The following is a 14043-nucleotide window of genomic DNA, read 5'->3' as shown; positions in this document are numbered from 1 at the left end:
CAGCACTTGAAACAGTAAAAAAAAAAAGGGGGGGGGGAAATACACAGCACAAGAAGAATCCCACACTAACTTAGAAAAATAGAGTAGAATTTAATAAATGATTTGACACCAAAACACCAAACATCCAATCGGAGGACCCAGAGGTACGCAATTTCAGAGATTTCATTCTAAATAGTCTAAATGTGGTTTAAACAGTTGGACCTGAGAGTCCACTGCCATTATTCATACCTGGGGCCCACTTTGAAGTGGTAGAAACATCAAGAATCTTTACCGTGCAGAGGTGTCTGCAATTTCCTGCCTCTCTGCCCTGACTAGAGCTTGTCTTGGGGCACAAAAGGCAAGTGTGAAACAGTTTGTGAGTGCACTGAGAGAGTCCTTGTGATGTGCAAATGTGGTAGGTGACAGATTCACCACCCTATCAAGTCAGAGATGGCCCATTTTGCCAACATCTATCCCCCCCTTTATCTCACTGTCTAGGAGTAATACACGAAGACCAACTGCCAGCTACACAAAGTCATGTGACCCAGGATACAGGCACCAAATGGTTGGGACAGGAAAATGCCAACTTTCTAAAAGTGACCTAAAATCTGACATTACTATTAAAGAGGGTTCTAAATTACAATTCTTTAGAGACAAAGGTCTACAGTCCTACCTGATCTCATTTGAAAGTTATCACTTATTAAATGTAATAAGGCATCCCGATATTATCTTATGGGAGAGGCAGACTTTGCAGTAGTGAAAAACAACGAATGGAGGAGTTTTTCCACTATCAAGACAAGCAAAAGTTAAAAAGTACATGCCCCACTTTTTTAATATACTGCACCCTGTCCTATAGGCTGTTTGGGGCTCACTCTAGGGATGTGCAGGTGTGCATTCAAAAAGAGAAAAAGGTTTAGGCTTGACAAATGATTTATTTTGCCAGGTCAAAAAGGCAATTTAAAACCGTACACCCAGGCAACAATGGCAGGCTTGAGACATGGTTGAAAAGACTTATTGTGTTGGTGGCACAGTAAGTGCCGCAAGCCCACTAGTAGCATTTCATTTACAGGCTCCGGGTAAAGGTAGTTCCACTTTACTAGGGACTTACAAGTAAATTAAATGTGCCAATTAGGTGTAAGCCAATGTTACCATATTTGAAGGAGAGAGTAGAAGCACTTTTGGCACTTGATAGCAGTAGTAAAGTGTGCTGATTCCTAGGGCCAACAAAAATGAATCTAGAAAAAAACAGGAATGGTAAGGCAAAAACATTTGGGGGAAGCCCACCTTAAGGTTGACAGGTCTAACAGTAATGAACTATACGTGCTGGGGAGTGGCTGGCCATTACCCTAACTAGGGTAATATTATGCTTCATTACAGGTAGAATTTGAATTGATTGAATGCACAAGCAAATTATAAACCCAATATTTTCTCCAAGGTCAGTCAATCTAGATTGTGGTAATCGTACCAAGAAATCTGCGCATCGGCCCTAAAAGACAGACATTAAAAAAAAAATACCAGTGACAGACTACTGTGTCTCCTCTCATGTTTTAATGTGTTTGCCAAAGCAATGAAAAATGTCACTACTTGAGAAAAGGTGATTATCCATACATTAATGTGGCCGTGTACCTCTGCTTTGGACACAAAAGCGGGACATTTGGTACCCGCGCTAGCTGAGTGGGGGGCCTCACAGAGGTACGCAAAATGAGGACAAAACATGCAGTAAAGAGAAAGGGTGACCACCTAAACTATGCACCTCAGATAGATTTGCAGAGAGTCTGAGCACTGGGGTGAAGGGTTTTGCAAATAAACAGCCTATGAATTTTCAACATAATGCGTGCCTTCCTCCTGAACGCGACGCTGCTTGTTAAATTATACAATGTGATGGTAGGTCCAAGGTCAAATTCTTGACAACACAGGAGGTAATTTAACCTGGAGATATGTTCCAATTACATTTACGAACAGAGTTGCATTACAAAAAGGACAACGGACTTAAGGGAAGGGGCCCATTAGGATGGCAGGCGGTTCGTCCCCCCGGGCTGGCAGTAGCCACTGTCGGCCCAGAGGGGGCAACCGCCCACCATACACACCAGAAAGAACCCCGCCATATTAGGATGGCTGGGGGGTCCACGGCGAATGGAAAGACTGTCTGCCGTTTTTCCTCCGGTCGACTTGTCTGGGCGGAAAACATGTTAAATATGGTGGTGGTGTCTGCAAGACACCTCCATTCATATTAGGATGTTGGCGGAGATCAGCCTTGCCGCCATGGAAAGGCATGCGGTCTTTCCTTCTGGGGCCTGTTGCGGGCCCCCAGGGTGTTGGGGGGTGCACATGGGGGGTACCCCGCCTGCATTTGCATACACAAGATGGCAGGCACCGTGCGGTGCCTGTGACGTTGTGCATGCAAATGCACGACATGCATTTCTGACATTGCGGCAGGTGCTGCTGACAGCACCGCCCACTGCAATGTTAGAATTGCAGTATGTGCCCGCCAGTGTGGCGGACGCATCCTAATGTCTATGGCGGGACCACCGCGGCATGGGAAACAACCTTTACAACGCAGTCATTACATTGCACTACCTTTGCATAGCAGTCATTACATCGCATGTCATTAAAACGCAGCCATTAGATTGCATGTCAATACAACACAGGCATTGCATTGCAAGTCATTACAACGCATGCCATTACAACTCATAGTACCCTTACACTATCCAACACTTACCCTACTGTTGCACTCACTGGAGTTAGAATAGTAATTTTTAATCCAACACTATCCAACACTTACCCTACTGTTGCACTCACTGGAGTTAGAATAGTAATAATTTCCTCCATACTCTCCAATACTTTCCTTAAATGCAATGTAATGGTATGCGTTGTAAAGGTATAATGCGATGTAATGGAATGCGTTGTAAAGGTAGTTTCAGAAAATGCGATGTAATGGCATGCTATGTAAAAGAATGCGTTGTAAAGTATGTTGCGATGTAAAAACTGTGTTATAAAGGCAGGCATGGTAAATGTATGCGTTGTAACGCCATAATTTCTGCGACATGGGCGGTCTGTCCCGTTACCAGATATGATGGCGGGGGGACTTTGTCCGCCCACCATCGTAAGAGGCCCCTAAGTTAGTAACCAAAACTTCCAGAGGCACAGCTATCGTTGGTACTACAGGTTGAAATTGACACTGGTACTCAGGCACAGGGTTGTGAGGAGCCCACTGCAACCCAGCCACACCTTTTTTTAACTACATACACAACAGGGCCGTATAGCCTCATTTTCCTTGCTTGAAGTACAACCCATGAGCATGGCATTTGGTACACGACCGAGGGTTATTTATATAAGCAAGACATTGAGACGAAGGTAATGAGTTAAGCCAGTGAGATGGCTCTGTGAGTTAAACGCAGCTGAGAGAGGCTAATCTACAGGTTACGAAGTCAAAACCTGGCTAGCTCAGCCATCTGTCTTTCCGAGGTCACCACTTTCACAATCACCAAATTGGGCAGTGCCCGTTATGCATAGGCATAGGGTGGCATTAAGACGGTAGTAAAAAGGTAAATACTATTTTGCTTATTTTATATAAATATGTTCCTGAAGTTCAGTTGGGGAACGAACGGTCAAAGTCCGGCAAAAACACAAATACATGTTAAGCAGTGCTTAAAATAAACCACGACGAGCAGCAGAGCGTGCGAAGCCCACCACAGTAGCTCGGTGTGTAATGAGCCGCAACGCTCTCCATTGGGTGCGGCAAGCAAGCTGCTCTGAGGTCCTTGAGAAGGGCCCAGTGAGTCCGCTAAAGGAGCCCTTGTTAATGCATACACGAAGAACGTTCCTGTGAGAGATGCCATCTTTTCAGTAATCCATCCATGCCACAATGTGGAAGGAAGCGCTGGGCAAGGGCATGGGCTGCGCTGTCCCAGCCAAACCACTGCCACCATGGCCCAGAGGCTCTTGGCGTGATTTAAGCAGACTGTATCCTGCCCAATCTCTTGACCGCACCGGGGTCCAACTTTTTCTCAGTTTTGTCCGTTATTTTAGTGATGGGAGGTTAAAAGAGAGGCTGCCATTCCCTAGCAGTAAAAACCTTGAATGAAATGAGCATGGACACTGGGATTATGTGGCAATGGAGGACCACGTTATGCAGAAGGTTTGATGTAATTATGCGGCAAGAAAAGTTACATCATGTGTTCAAGGTGGTTTAGTCCATGGTCGTTTTGTTTCACCACTGTCATTGTAACGGATATTATAACTCTATGGGAAACTATTAGTTCGCCCGTACCATTTTAACACAATTACAGCAATCGGCTACTAACAGGCTACCACCTAACTTTCAATGGCGTCCTCCACATTCAGGACCAAACATTGTTTTTTTTAGTGATTTGATCCCTTCAGGCAAAAAACATTTTCGTCAGAGTCTTCAAATTATGTCGATTGTGACTTATGCAGCAAATTTGGTAAAACAATGACTGCAAAAAAACACCAGGTCAGAAAATCCAGTGGCCTTTCTCCTAATCAACAGTGAGCGTGCCATTTACCTCACCAAAGTTACCAGCACATTGGACGACGGCAACACCCTCTACGTTGGGATCACCAAGCAACTCAAAAGGACTACAAACCATCATCAAGCAACTCAAAAGGACTACAAACCATCATCAAGCAACTCAAAAGGACTACAAACCAAACAGAACTCGGTCACGAGACTAATCCTTAACCTCCCACATACAACTCACATTACACCAGAGGCTCCTGATGCACAAATGCGCCCAATTCAAACTTCACATACACACATTCAGAGCACTGCAAAACTTAGGTCCTACCTACCTGAACAGCCTCGCTCCCAAAGCATAATTGGTCTTCGTCACCCGATCAGAGCTTTTTCCTCTCTCCTTGAATCCCCTAAGAAGCAAAGCTGAAGACCTGAATTTTGAATTAACCAACCTAACATTGGCAGGGCTATGCAAACACCTGCTCAGTGCCAGAATACCCTTGCGGGTCATAGTGGGCTTTAAAAATACAAAAACTGCCACAAGCCCTGTGAAATATTCAAAAGCAAGCAGAAGCGGGTGACAGGCACAGGCACAGTGTAGCCATGGTAGGGCAGACGCCCCAAAATCCTGTCCACTGGGCGAGGCAACGATGGGTACATGGCCTCACAGCTGACCACTACTCTGAAGACACGGTGTTCTTTTAAAGCTGTGCTTAGGTCTATGCTCGCAGTCATGCTCTGCTAATCTACAGCCACGGTCTTCCATTTATTGTAGAAAATCTGCTGAGTTAGGCAAAAAAAAAACAACAACATCACAAATGAACTGGTCCAATAAAAGTAGCAGCAGAGAGGTACTGTGGCCACATTTTCTACCAGAATTATGCAATTTGCACATTCCAACTGCACATGCAGCACTGAAGTATTTCTAACGCAACCATTTGGTTCTCTTGGGCTTCAAGATGGTCTCGATGGCTCTTCAGACCCGATCCCATCAATTCTGTGACTGAGGACACCGCTATGAAGGGTTACTGGCCACTGGCTTCCGAATCTAGAGCTCCTGAATGTAGATTTCACTGGTGAATTTGCTTATTTTCTGATTGTAGAAAACTTTATTCCACTGCAGTCTGGTTGAGAAAATGTTCCCTTGCAAAAGAATGTGCCGTGAAGTTCATTGTCTAGACACCACTACAGGAATTAACCAATTCACTAATTACGTCATCATGGGAGACTGCACAGACTAGGTGTGACGTCACCTCTGACCTTCAGATGAAAAAAAAGTCTCTGCAGCCAACACACTAGCCCACTGAAATGCCTTTGAGACCATCTCCCTATCCAATGCATTGCCCAGCCACAACTTCTGTGGATTTGCAGACGTTTCGCTCTTTTCCTAGATAGTAATATCTACCACCTTCCCCAGGTTTGCTTACCACTGAACAGGATGGGTTAGGAACGAGAAGAATATACCCAAGCTTTTTGAGGCGAAACGGCAGAGTTGGAGGACACGTCTGAGAAGATCTAGAGCAGGGGTCCCCAAACCGGTCCTGGAGGGCCGGATCCATGCCAGATTTTTGGGATATCCCCATTGAGATACATGTAGTTATTTAAAAAATCTGGCATGGATCCGGCCCTCCAGGACCGGTTTGGAGACCCCTGATCTAGAGTGTCTGCAGGGGCGTTACATAGGCCCCCCGCATCCCCAATAGTGCCGCCCACCCCCAGTGCAGGGGGCCCCCTCAGAACAGTACTCAGGCCTGAGCACTCCATATTAAATCCGGAGTGCCCCTTAAACTTTAATCACGCCACTGGGTGCCTGGGTACACCAACTCCGACAGGCACCCCATTCTGCCAACTCCATTCCAAGAATCCCAAAACTTCATTCCAAGAATCCAAATATGGTTTCCAGGAACAAAACAAAGTGCACTAAAATCGAAGCAGACGTGCATTCTCCCTGTGTCTGTGCAATTTATTGGCTGTCTCATATCCCCTTATTTAACAACCAATTTGCAATTAGAAAAAGGCAGTGCCACAGAGGACGAGCATCCATGATGTGAAATGATCATCATTTAAACATATACCTGCAGTGATGATTAATACATTCCAAGGTGTGTTGGTGATCCTAAGGGAATCTTAATAACTAACTCATTAAAAAAATTATTCGAAATAAGAAATGGAAAATGTTGATATCAAATTACCCGAGACTACAAAAAACCAACAGACAACGTAAAATACATCGAACACTAGAAAAGTCAATAGGCCTGGCTTCTATGTGCTGAACAAAATACTTCTAAAAAACAGCTGCCGTGAAAAACAGTGAAACTCCCCCCCCCTAAAAAAAAACAGGATGTATCCATTGTACTTTTGATATGTTTAAAAAAAAGTCCCTCATGCATTTCAATGCAAGCACTCCATAAAGTATGAAATGGTTTCAAAAGGCCAATAGCAGTAGGTGAGAGAGTATGCTCCTCTGGGTGAAGCAAGAGACCCCTCTGTATATATTTTAGATAAGTAGAAACACTAGGGGGCAGATTTACAAGCCCCTTGCGCCTCTTTTACTCTGCCGTTGCGTCACTTTTGTGACAAAGCAGCAGCGCAAAAGATGCGCCATGGTGCGGAGTATTTACAACGTGACGCATCTGGGAGATGCGTCATGTTGTAAAGCCCTGCGCCATAAGGAGGCGTTCCGGCGCGGGGGGGGGATGTTCCTGCGCAGGAACGCCTCCTAAAAGTGGCTGAGTGAAATCTACAAGATTTCACTCAGTCACTTTTAGGCCAATGCTGCGTCAAAACCCTGCGCCTGCTTGAAGCAGGCGTAAGGCTTGACGCAGCATTGTCAGATAGGGCCCCCCAGAGCATTGCTGGAGCTGTCTCGCGCTTACGACGCAACTCCAGCAATGCGCCGCCTTTACGGCCCAGATGCGTCACGCATCTGTGACGTTTTTGCCCCATGGTGCGCCGCATTTTAAATGCGGTGCACCATGGATGGTGGAGCTGCGGCGCACAATAACTGGCGCATCTCTGGGGATGCGCCAATTATTGTAAATCTGCCCCTAGGTCTTGCAGACAGATGTGCTGTCAAGTGAAACCTACATGGGCTAAGAGTGGACCTAAACTGAAGAGGCGGAGGCATAGCCCAGCTGAGGCTCACTACGCTGAGTGTTGTTGAATATAAAGCGTCTAAAAAAAGTATATATGTACAAAATGTAGCGCCGTTAAAAATAACTAATTCCATCTAAGCCTAAAACTCATCTGTAGGAAGACATGGTTACATGTCTAACTCAAGTTGTAGGCATTTTGGGGCAAGTTCCTGATAGTGAAAGTTGAGGTTACCATTTTGTAGGTGGTACACCATCACTGCCACTTCTAAAGAGCACCTTCTGACATTGATAGCACCCTGGTGCTTCCAGCAGTCTGTGGACTTTCAACATAATCCTGAGGCACCCACGGCAGACCGGCAAGGGCATGGAATGCTCAGCAAGATTATTTTTTTGGGGAGGTGGGGGGGGGGGGGGACTTCAGATCTTCCAACATTCACGCTGATCTATAACGTTAAAATACATAGAACAAGCAGGTTGCTTCAGAGGGCCTAACGGACAGTGAAAACTGAGAGGAATGCGGATTGGTAGGAGCACTATTCGCGAGAAAACAATATTTTGTAAAATAATCATTTTTTAGGACTTTTCAAAACAGAGGGAAAGAGTGTGTGTGCTTTTCGGTCTGTGTGTATGTAAAAAATCCTGGTGAAAACCAACACACACCTCATCATACTCGACTAAAAGCACCTCTACCCAGCTATTTATCAGAAATACATTAGGGGGTGTAACACCCCAAAAGGTAGGCCCTGGCAGACCAGAGTCTGAGCAAGGTTGAGACAGTGGCTGCTGCAAATATTTGGGCATGCTTTTTCAGTCGGGGTTTGTTGTCTATCTTTATAGCGTACATTTTCAAACGATGAGTACAAATTACAATTTAATATGGGCAATCAAGACAAACGACTTTAATCTCCAACAAGAGAACCCGTTGGATCATACCAGTGGCCCGTTGAAAACTTTCAAATGTCGAACACGTCACCAGGCCCATAATCGTCTCGCGGCGAAGAACCAAGATAAAAACGGTTTGAATAACTTTACTGTCGGGGTTCAAATCAAGTGTTGCAACTTGCAGTGTCTGGCCACAGCTCTAGAAGAGGGCCGAGAGGCTGCGGGCCGCCAGTGGATAGATTACAGCCAAACAGATTCCGAACAAACAACTGCAGCTGCCAATACGAGAGTTCAAATAAATTTAGTTTAATGCTTTGTTCAGAAGTTGCATACTCGGTGTGAAATTATGTGTAGGAGGCATTGCCGATACCATTCCATTACTAATGGTCAGTTCAAAACCTCATGGCATTTTGTTTCAGAGGCAAACCTAAGGGTTGCCAACGTGGTTATGCTTTTTGTTGCGTGAATAGCTGCTAAAGTGCCACCCACGTCACGTAGGACCGTGACACTCCTGGCTTTTTAGGCAGTACCACTCTGCCTTCTGGGTCTTGCAGTTTCAACTTACATTGGAGGTAAAAAAAAAACACATAACTAGACTTTAACCCTGACAGAAGATGTCATACAGTACATCCATAAGGAAGCTCCGTTAAGAACACGATGTTAAGTGTTTATTTAAGGAGGTAATAGAAAAAAAGACCTTTTTGAACATAACAGCTGTTGTTCGGGCCCCCACTGCTGGACATTTATACGCCCGGCTAAATTCAGGAACACAGAAATGTGAGATTTTTAAGCAGTAATGCTAACTGTGTCTGCCCTCTGACCTAATTTGACATGAGGGGCATTTTAGGAGGACTAAGGCGAAACAGTTTTCCTGTAGGACCCGGAGTTCTGTCCAATAAACGCAGATATAAGACTTACATCAAAAGAGACATGGCGAAACTCACGACAGAACAATAAAAGGCCATTTGTAATCCGTTCTTGACTAGATGCAGGACGGTCTGTCATGCAGAATAACCGCTGCCAAGAGCGCCTCGGTTGTGCAGGCGAACAGTAATCCTTGCCAGCGCGCACCTTCCCGCAGCGCGCTCGGCATCGCTGCAGCCCAGTCGCTGTCGGGAGGAACGTTACCAAACCTTCGCTGTGCCTGCATGTCTCCCCTCCCTGTACAATACAATACCCTTTCCACAGATCCGCACGTTCTCATTGCTGCAGCAGATGTAGCATTAAAAGAGCAGCATCACCTACAGTTTACCAAAGAGCTGGGAGGGGGGGGGGTTGGGGGGGTAACTGCCGCTACAGCCTGTGGTACCCCAGACGCACGCAGCCTCCTCACCTGTGCAGGTTCAGCTCTACAAGTCACGGTGACTGCAGCTCTTCGAAACAAGAACGCCTGCCTGCTGTCTGCCCTCTTATTCTACTGGAGGAGGCGGAGACAGAGCCCGCCCCCTGGCGAGCAGCTTCGGTCACTACACATCGCGTTGTCTTGAGAGCCAGTTGAAAGACAGGCTTCATGGATAGACCGAGGACTTGTAGGAATGTAGCCACCCAGATAAATCGATTACCCCCCCCCCCCCCCCATCACACTACTGTAAATGATTCGTAAAGCACAGCCGATGCCAGCTTTCCGTGATGAATTCACATAACATGCTTTCAAATTCGTACTGACATTAAATTACGTTTTTCGATTTCTTTGAATCATTCACACCCTGAAAAGTAAATATGTATCAATTTTGATTCAAATGATTTATGAATCAATCAATCATTCATCAGCTTTATACGGTTTAAGTACAAACAGTAAAAGCACAATAAAGTACATCTATATATAAACCAGGCATCGTGGTAATAAAAATACCCACCTCTAAGGTTAGAAACCTGGGAGTCACATTTGATGACCAGCTCAATTTTATGGCACATGCAAATAAGGTTGCGGCCACTGCTCATTTCAAACTCAGAATGATAAGAAAAATCATCCCTTTTCTACCAGATACGGCCGCCAAGACTTTGGTTACTTCTCTGGTTTTAACATCATTAGACTACTGCAATGGACTCTTTCTTAATGCACAAAACAGAGTCACTAAAAAGCTGCAGACTGTACAGAACGCGGCTGCACGCTTGCTTTCCAAAAAACCTAAATTTGTGCCCATCTCAGATACCTTGAAGACCTACCATTGGCTGTCCATCCAAAACAGGATAAAGTTCAAATCACTGTGCACAGTCTACAAAATACTGCAGGATCAAGGACCTCGCTTCCTTAAAGATCAACTAATACTTTATAACCCGGTCAGACAAGTCCGATCCACATTACTTAACCAACTAGTGGTCCCACGCAGCAGAACAGTCTCCTGGGGCGACCGCCGCTTCCTAGTTGCGGCTCCTAAAATCTGGAATACTCTGCCACACCACATAAAAACAAGTCCCTCACTCCTTCAGTTCCGGAAAAGACTGAAGACGTGGCTATTCAACCAATAAATATAGCATACGAGTCCGCATACACTTCAGCCTGGGGAGGGACATTACTGTAGTCTAGCGCCGAGACGCCCACGGGTAATTGTTCGCGCTCTATAAATGTCAGTAAATAAATAAATAAATAAATACATCAAATATCATTACTGCAGCTTAGGCAGTGGTCGAAGTGGGGGGGGGGAAGTAGGGGAACTGTAGGTGGAGAATCAGAGGGCGGGAATAACCCATGGCCTGGGCCAGTGGGCGGAGTCAGAGGTGTGGCCAGAAAGAGCAAAACATCCGAATTTTTAGTATTTGTTTGGTATTTCACTGACCATTTACAATGTATTACATTATTTAATTCAACCAAGGGATACACATGTTTATTAAAGGTTGAATTTGAGGTATTGACATTAAAATGTATTCTCAAAGTGGGATACGTTTCTAATCACAGAATGTCCCAAATACACTTAAAAGTGGAAGTACAAGCCATTTGTCGCCAAGCCATGCAGTTTCTGTCATCAGCACTTCTCCTCCCTTTTTCCACAAGAGCAGTTCAAACATGAATGACAAAATATCCAGGTTTGCAAATGTTTTCTACCTAATTATGGCTCTGCCACAGTTGCCACATAATACACCATCTGCTGCATAATCCGATGATTTTAACTAATACATTGTTTGTAGCTCAAATGGATCAAAAGTTACAAAAAAATGTGACTTGTGTTGCTGCGAAGTGGAGGGCCCTTTGCAAAGGTTCACTAATCCCCTTTCTCACTGCGGCATTTGACTGTTACACTGGTACTAATGAGGCAAAATATTTCCAGTCTTTTAGTATGGAGAAAAATTTAAAAATAATAAAGTATCAGAAAATATACTGCATTAGGCTGGAGAATTTTTGTTTGCTGCATAATTTAGTCAACTCTGTGGCATAATTTTGTTCTCTCTTGCTGCATAATTATGTTAAAATGCTTGCGCATGGAGCAGAGAGGCCGTGAAGTTTGCGAACTTAGTTTGGTGTGCGTGCAAATCGCACATTCCCGATCCCTGGTAAGTTGCACTACTATTGCTAAAACAAGGCCAATTGAGGTACCAGTGGGTGAGGCAGACTCACTTCAAGGGTCCTGTGACCTCAGTGACCAAGTCACTGTCACTCTGTGGTGTGTTGCTTCGTAAGCCTGCCCGCAAGACTGGAGGTGAACTTCAGCATGGATTGTGGAGGACAGGCCTTCAAGGATAACCCACACTTGCCACTGCTAGGTCCCACCTTCTGGTGCTAAGACACCCATACTTCTACTGTCTAGCTGGGCCTTCTAAGGTCTAGCATGGGAATGTGCTCCCTCTGGAGAGTAGCTTGGTGGCAGCGTTGGATTGGTAACGCGGGCACTCGGGCATTGCCCGAGGGGCCGGTGTCCAGGTCCAGCTGTGGGCTGCTTTTTAGAGCAGCCTGGGGGGCGATTTGGCGGTTTCTGCGTTGTTCGGATGCTGCCAGCGGCCCAGTGGGTGCCTGAATGCCGTTTCTGGAGGTAGATTGGCCCCAATTACCTCCCTTTTATCAAAGGGCAGAGGTGTCACTCCCTTTCTCTCGCTGGAGCCGACCCATTAAAATATGCATATTGTGCGGGGGCAGGGGGACGGAGCAAAAGTAGCCTCACTTTTATTCAGGTGTGTTTCACCAGTAATCCGTGCTTTTGTTTACCCCCCCGACCCAGTGTTTTTATAGAGACAATATGCAAATGTGGGCCACTTTTTTTGCGTGCCCGGGCCGATTTTTAATCCCAATCCAACCCTGCTTGGTGGAGTGGTCATGACGGCTGAACTTGGTTCCCTAGACCCAAATTCGTCAGCTCTGGCCATAGTGACACATCCTCTCCCACACTGAACACCATACCGCCCCACTGAGAGAAACTCGTATTGCCTTCAGCTATAACCCAGTTGTGCTGCGCTATAAACACCTGGATGTGACTCAATTCAAATTATGCACTAGTCAAGTAAAATGATGCCTAAAAAAAGTATTACCATCTTGGGAAAATCAATTACTCATAGTGAACGCAAGATTAAATAAAACATGTGAAATGTAAGCAGGATCAACATGGTCTTAACAGGGCGCAACAAGGAGAAATGCTTTATTTCTCCTTGTGTTTGCTGTTTTCAAGTGTGCTGCATTGTGCAGCACACATAAAAACAGCAAAGCCCCATCCATGATTGTTTATGTACAGTAAGGTGTCCCTTCCTGCACATAAACAGTCATTTAAAAAATGACGAGTTGCAACTTTTATTTGTGCTGCACAAAGCAGCACAAATAGAAGTCACAAATCGCCATTTAAGATTGTTTATGTGCAGGAAAGGACACCTTCCTGCACATAAACAATCATTCCACCGCAACGCAGGCACCCTTGCACTATGGTGCATAGATGCCTGCGTTGGCGATAGGAAGCTGAAATTATCACCAGCGCAGGGGGAAACGCAGGTTAGGTCTATTTTTATGTAAATTGGAATTAGTAAGGCTATTTGATCCCTTCATGTTCTAGTTTGGAACTCTGTTGTGTCTCTTTGAATTCTATCGGTCTTCGTGCTCCTGGACCTTGGTACCCACAGCTTATCATCAGCCTACAATTCATTAAACCGTAACCAAAACCGGGTCTGGGCTCACGGGCAATAAGGACAAGCCTCACTATAAACTGAAAAACCAAACACGAGCACCAATATTGCCACTTATTTTTTAGGGGGGGTTATTAGTACCCACTCGGTCTACTGATTTCAACAGTACACCTCAGGACACTTTTTTATCCAGAATAAATTGTTTTTAATTTTCAAATTTTCGCAAGAACATATTTCAAAAAGATTTCGTAAAATTCAAAAACATTGCCTATACCACTCAAAACTCTCTCATACATAGACACAGTCATTCATTCCACATACAACCTATACAACATACATAGAAAAAACATACAACAACATATTACATCAATTAATACAAATTTGCAATTCAAAAATCCAAATTATACAGCAAAGGAACAATTTTTAGCATTTAGAATAATTTCCTTTTTTAAAATCCTAATACTGTAGGAAGAAGGTGTAGGAGAGTAGGGTCTGCAATCCTATGATCACCCAGATTTTTTGCTTTTGTTTCACTGGTTTACGACTTTCTCTGGCTGTGGGCCTGCCAAT

The 14043-nt window shown here is 44.9% G+C and overlaps 1 protein-coding gene across 1 annotated transcript in view; it reads right to left on the bottom strand.

The window, feature by feature from the left end:
- ALDH1B1 (aldehyde dehydrogenase 1 family member B1) overlaps positions 1-9936 on the bottom strand; it is a 48582-nt gene extending 38646 nt beyond the window's left edge. The window contains exon 1 of the mRNA XM_086961859.1: positions 9767-9936. The gene's annotated coding sequence lies outside the window, so the exon portion shown is untranslated. The remainder of the gene's footprint in view (positions 1-9766) is intronic.
- Between the last annotated feature and the right edge of the window lie 4107 nt (positions 9937-14043).

The sequence above is a fragment of the Lissotriton vulgaris genome, chromosome 3_1 (assembly GCF_964263255.1).
Source record: "Lissotriton vulgaris chromosome 3_1, aLisVul1.2, whole genome shotgun sequence".
Classification (NCBI taxonomy): domain Eukaryota; kingdom Metazoa; phylum Chordata; class Amphibia; order Caudata; family Salamandridae; genus Lissotriton; species Lissotriton vulgaris.
Note: the sequence above shows the minus strand (reverse complement) of the source record. Positions and strands in the feature narration are given on the sequence as shown.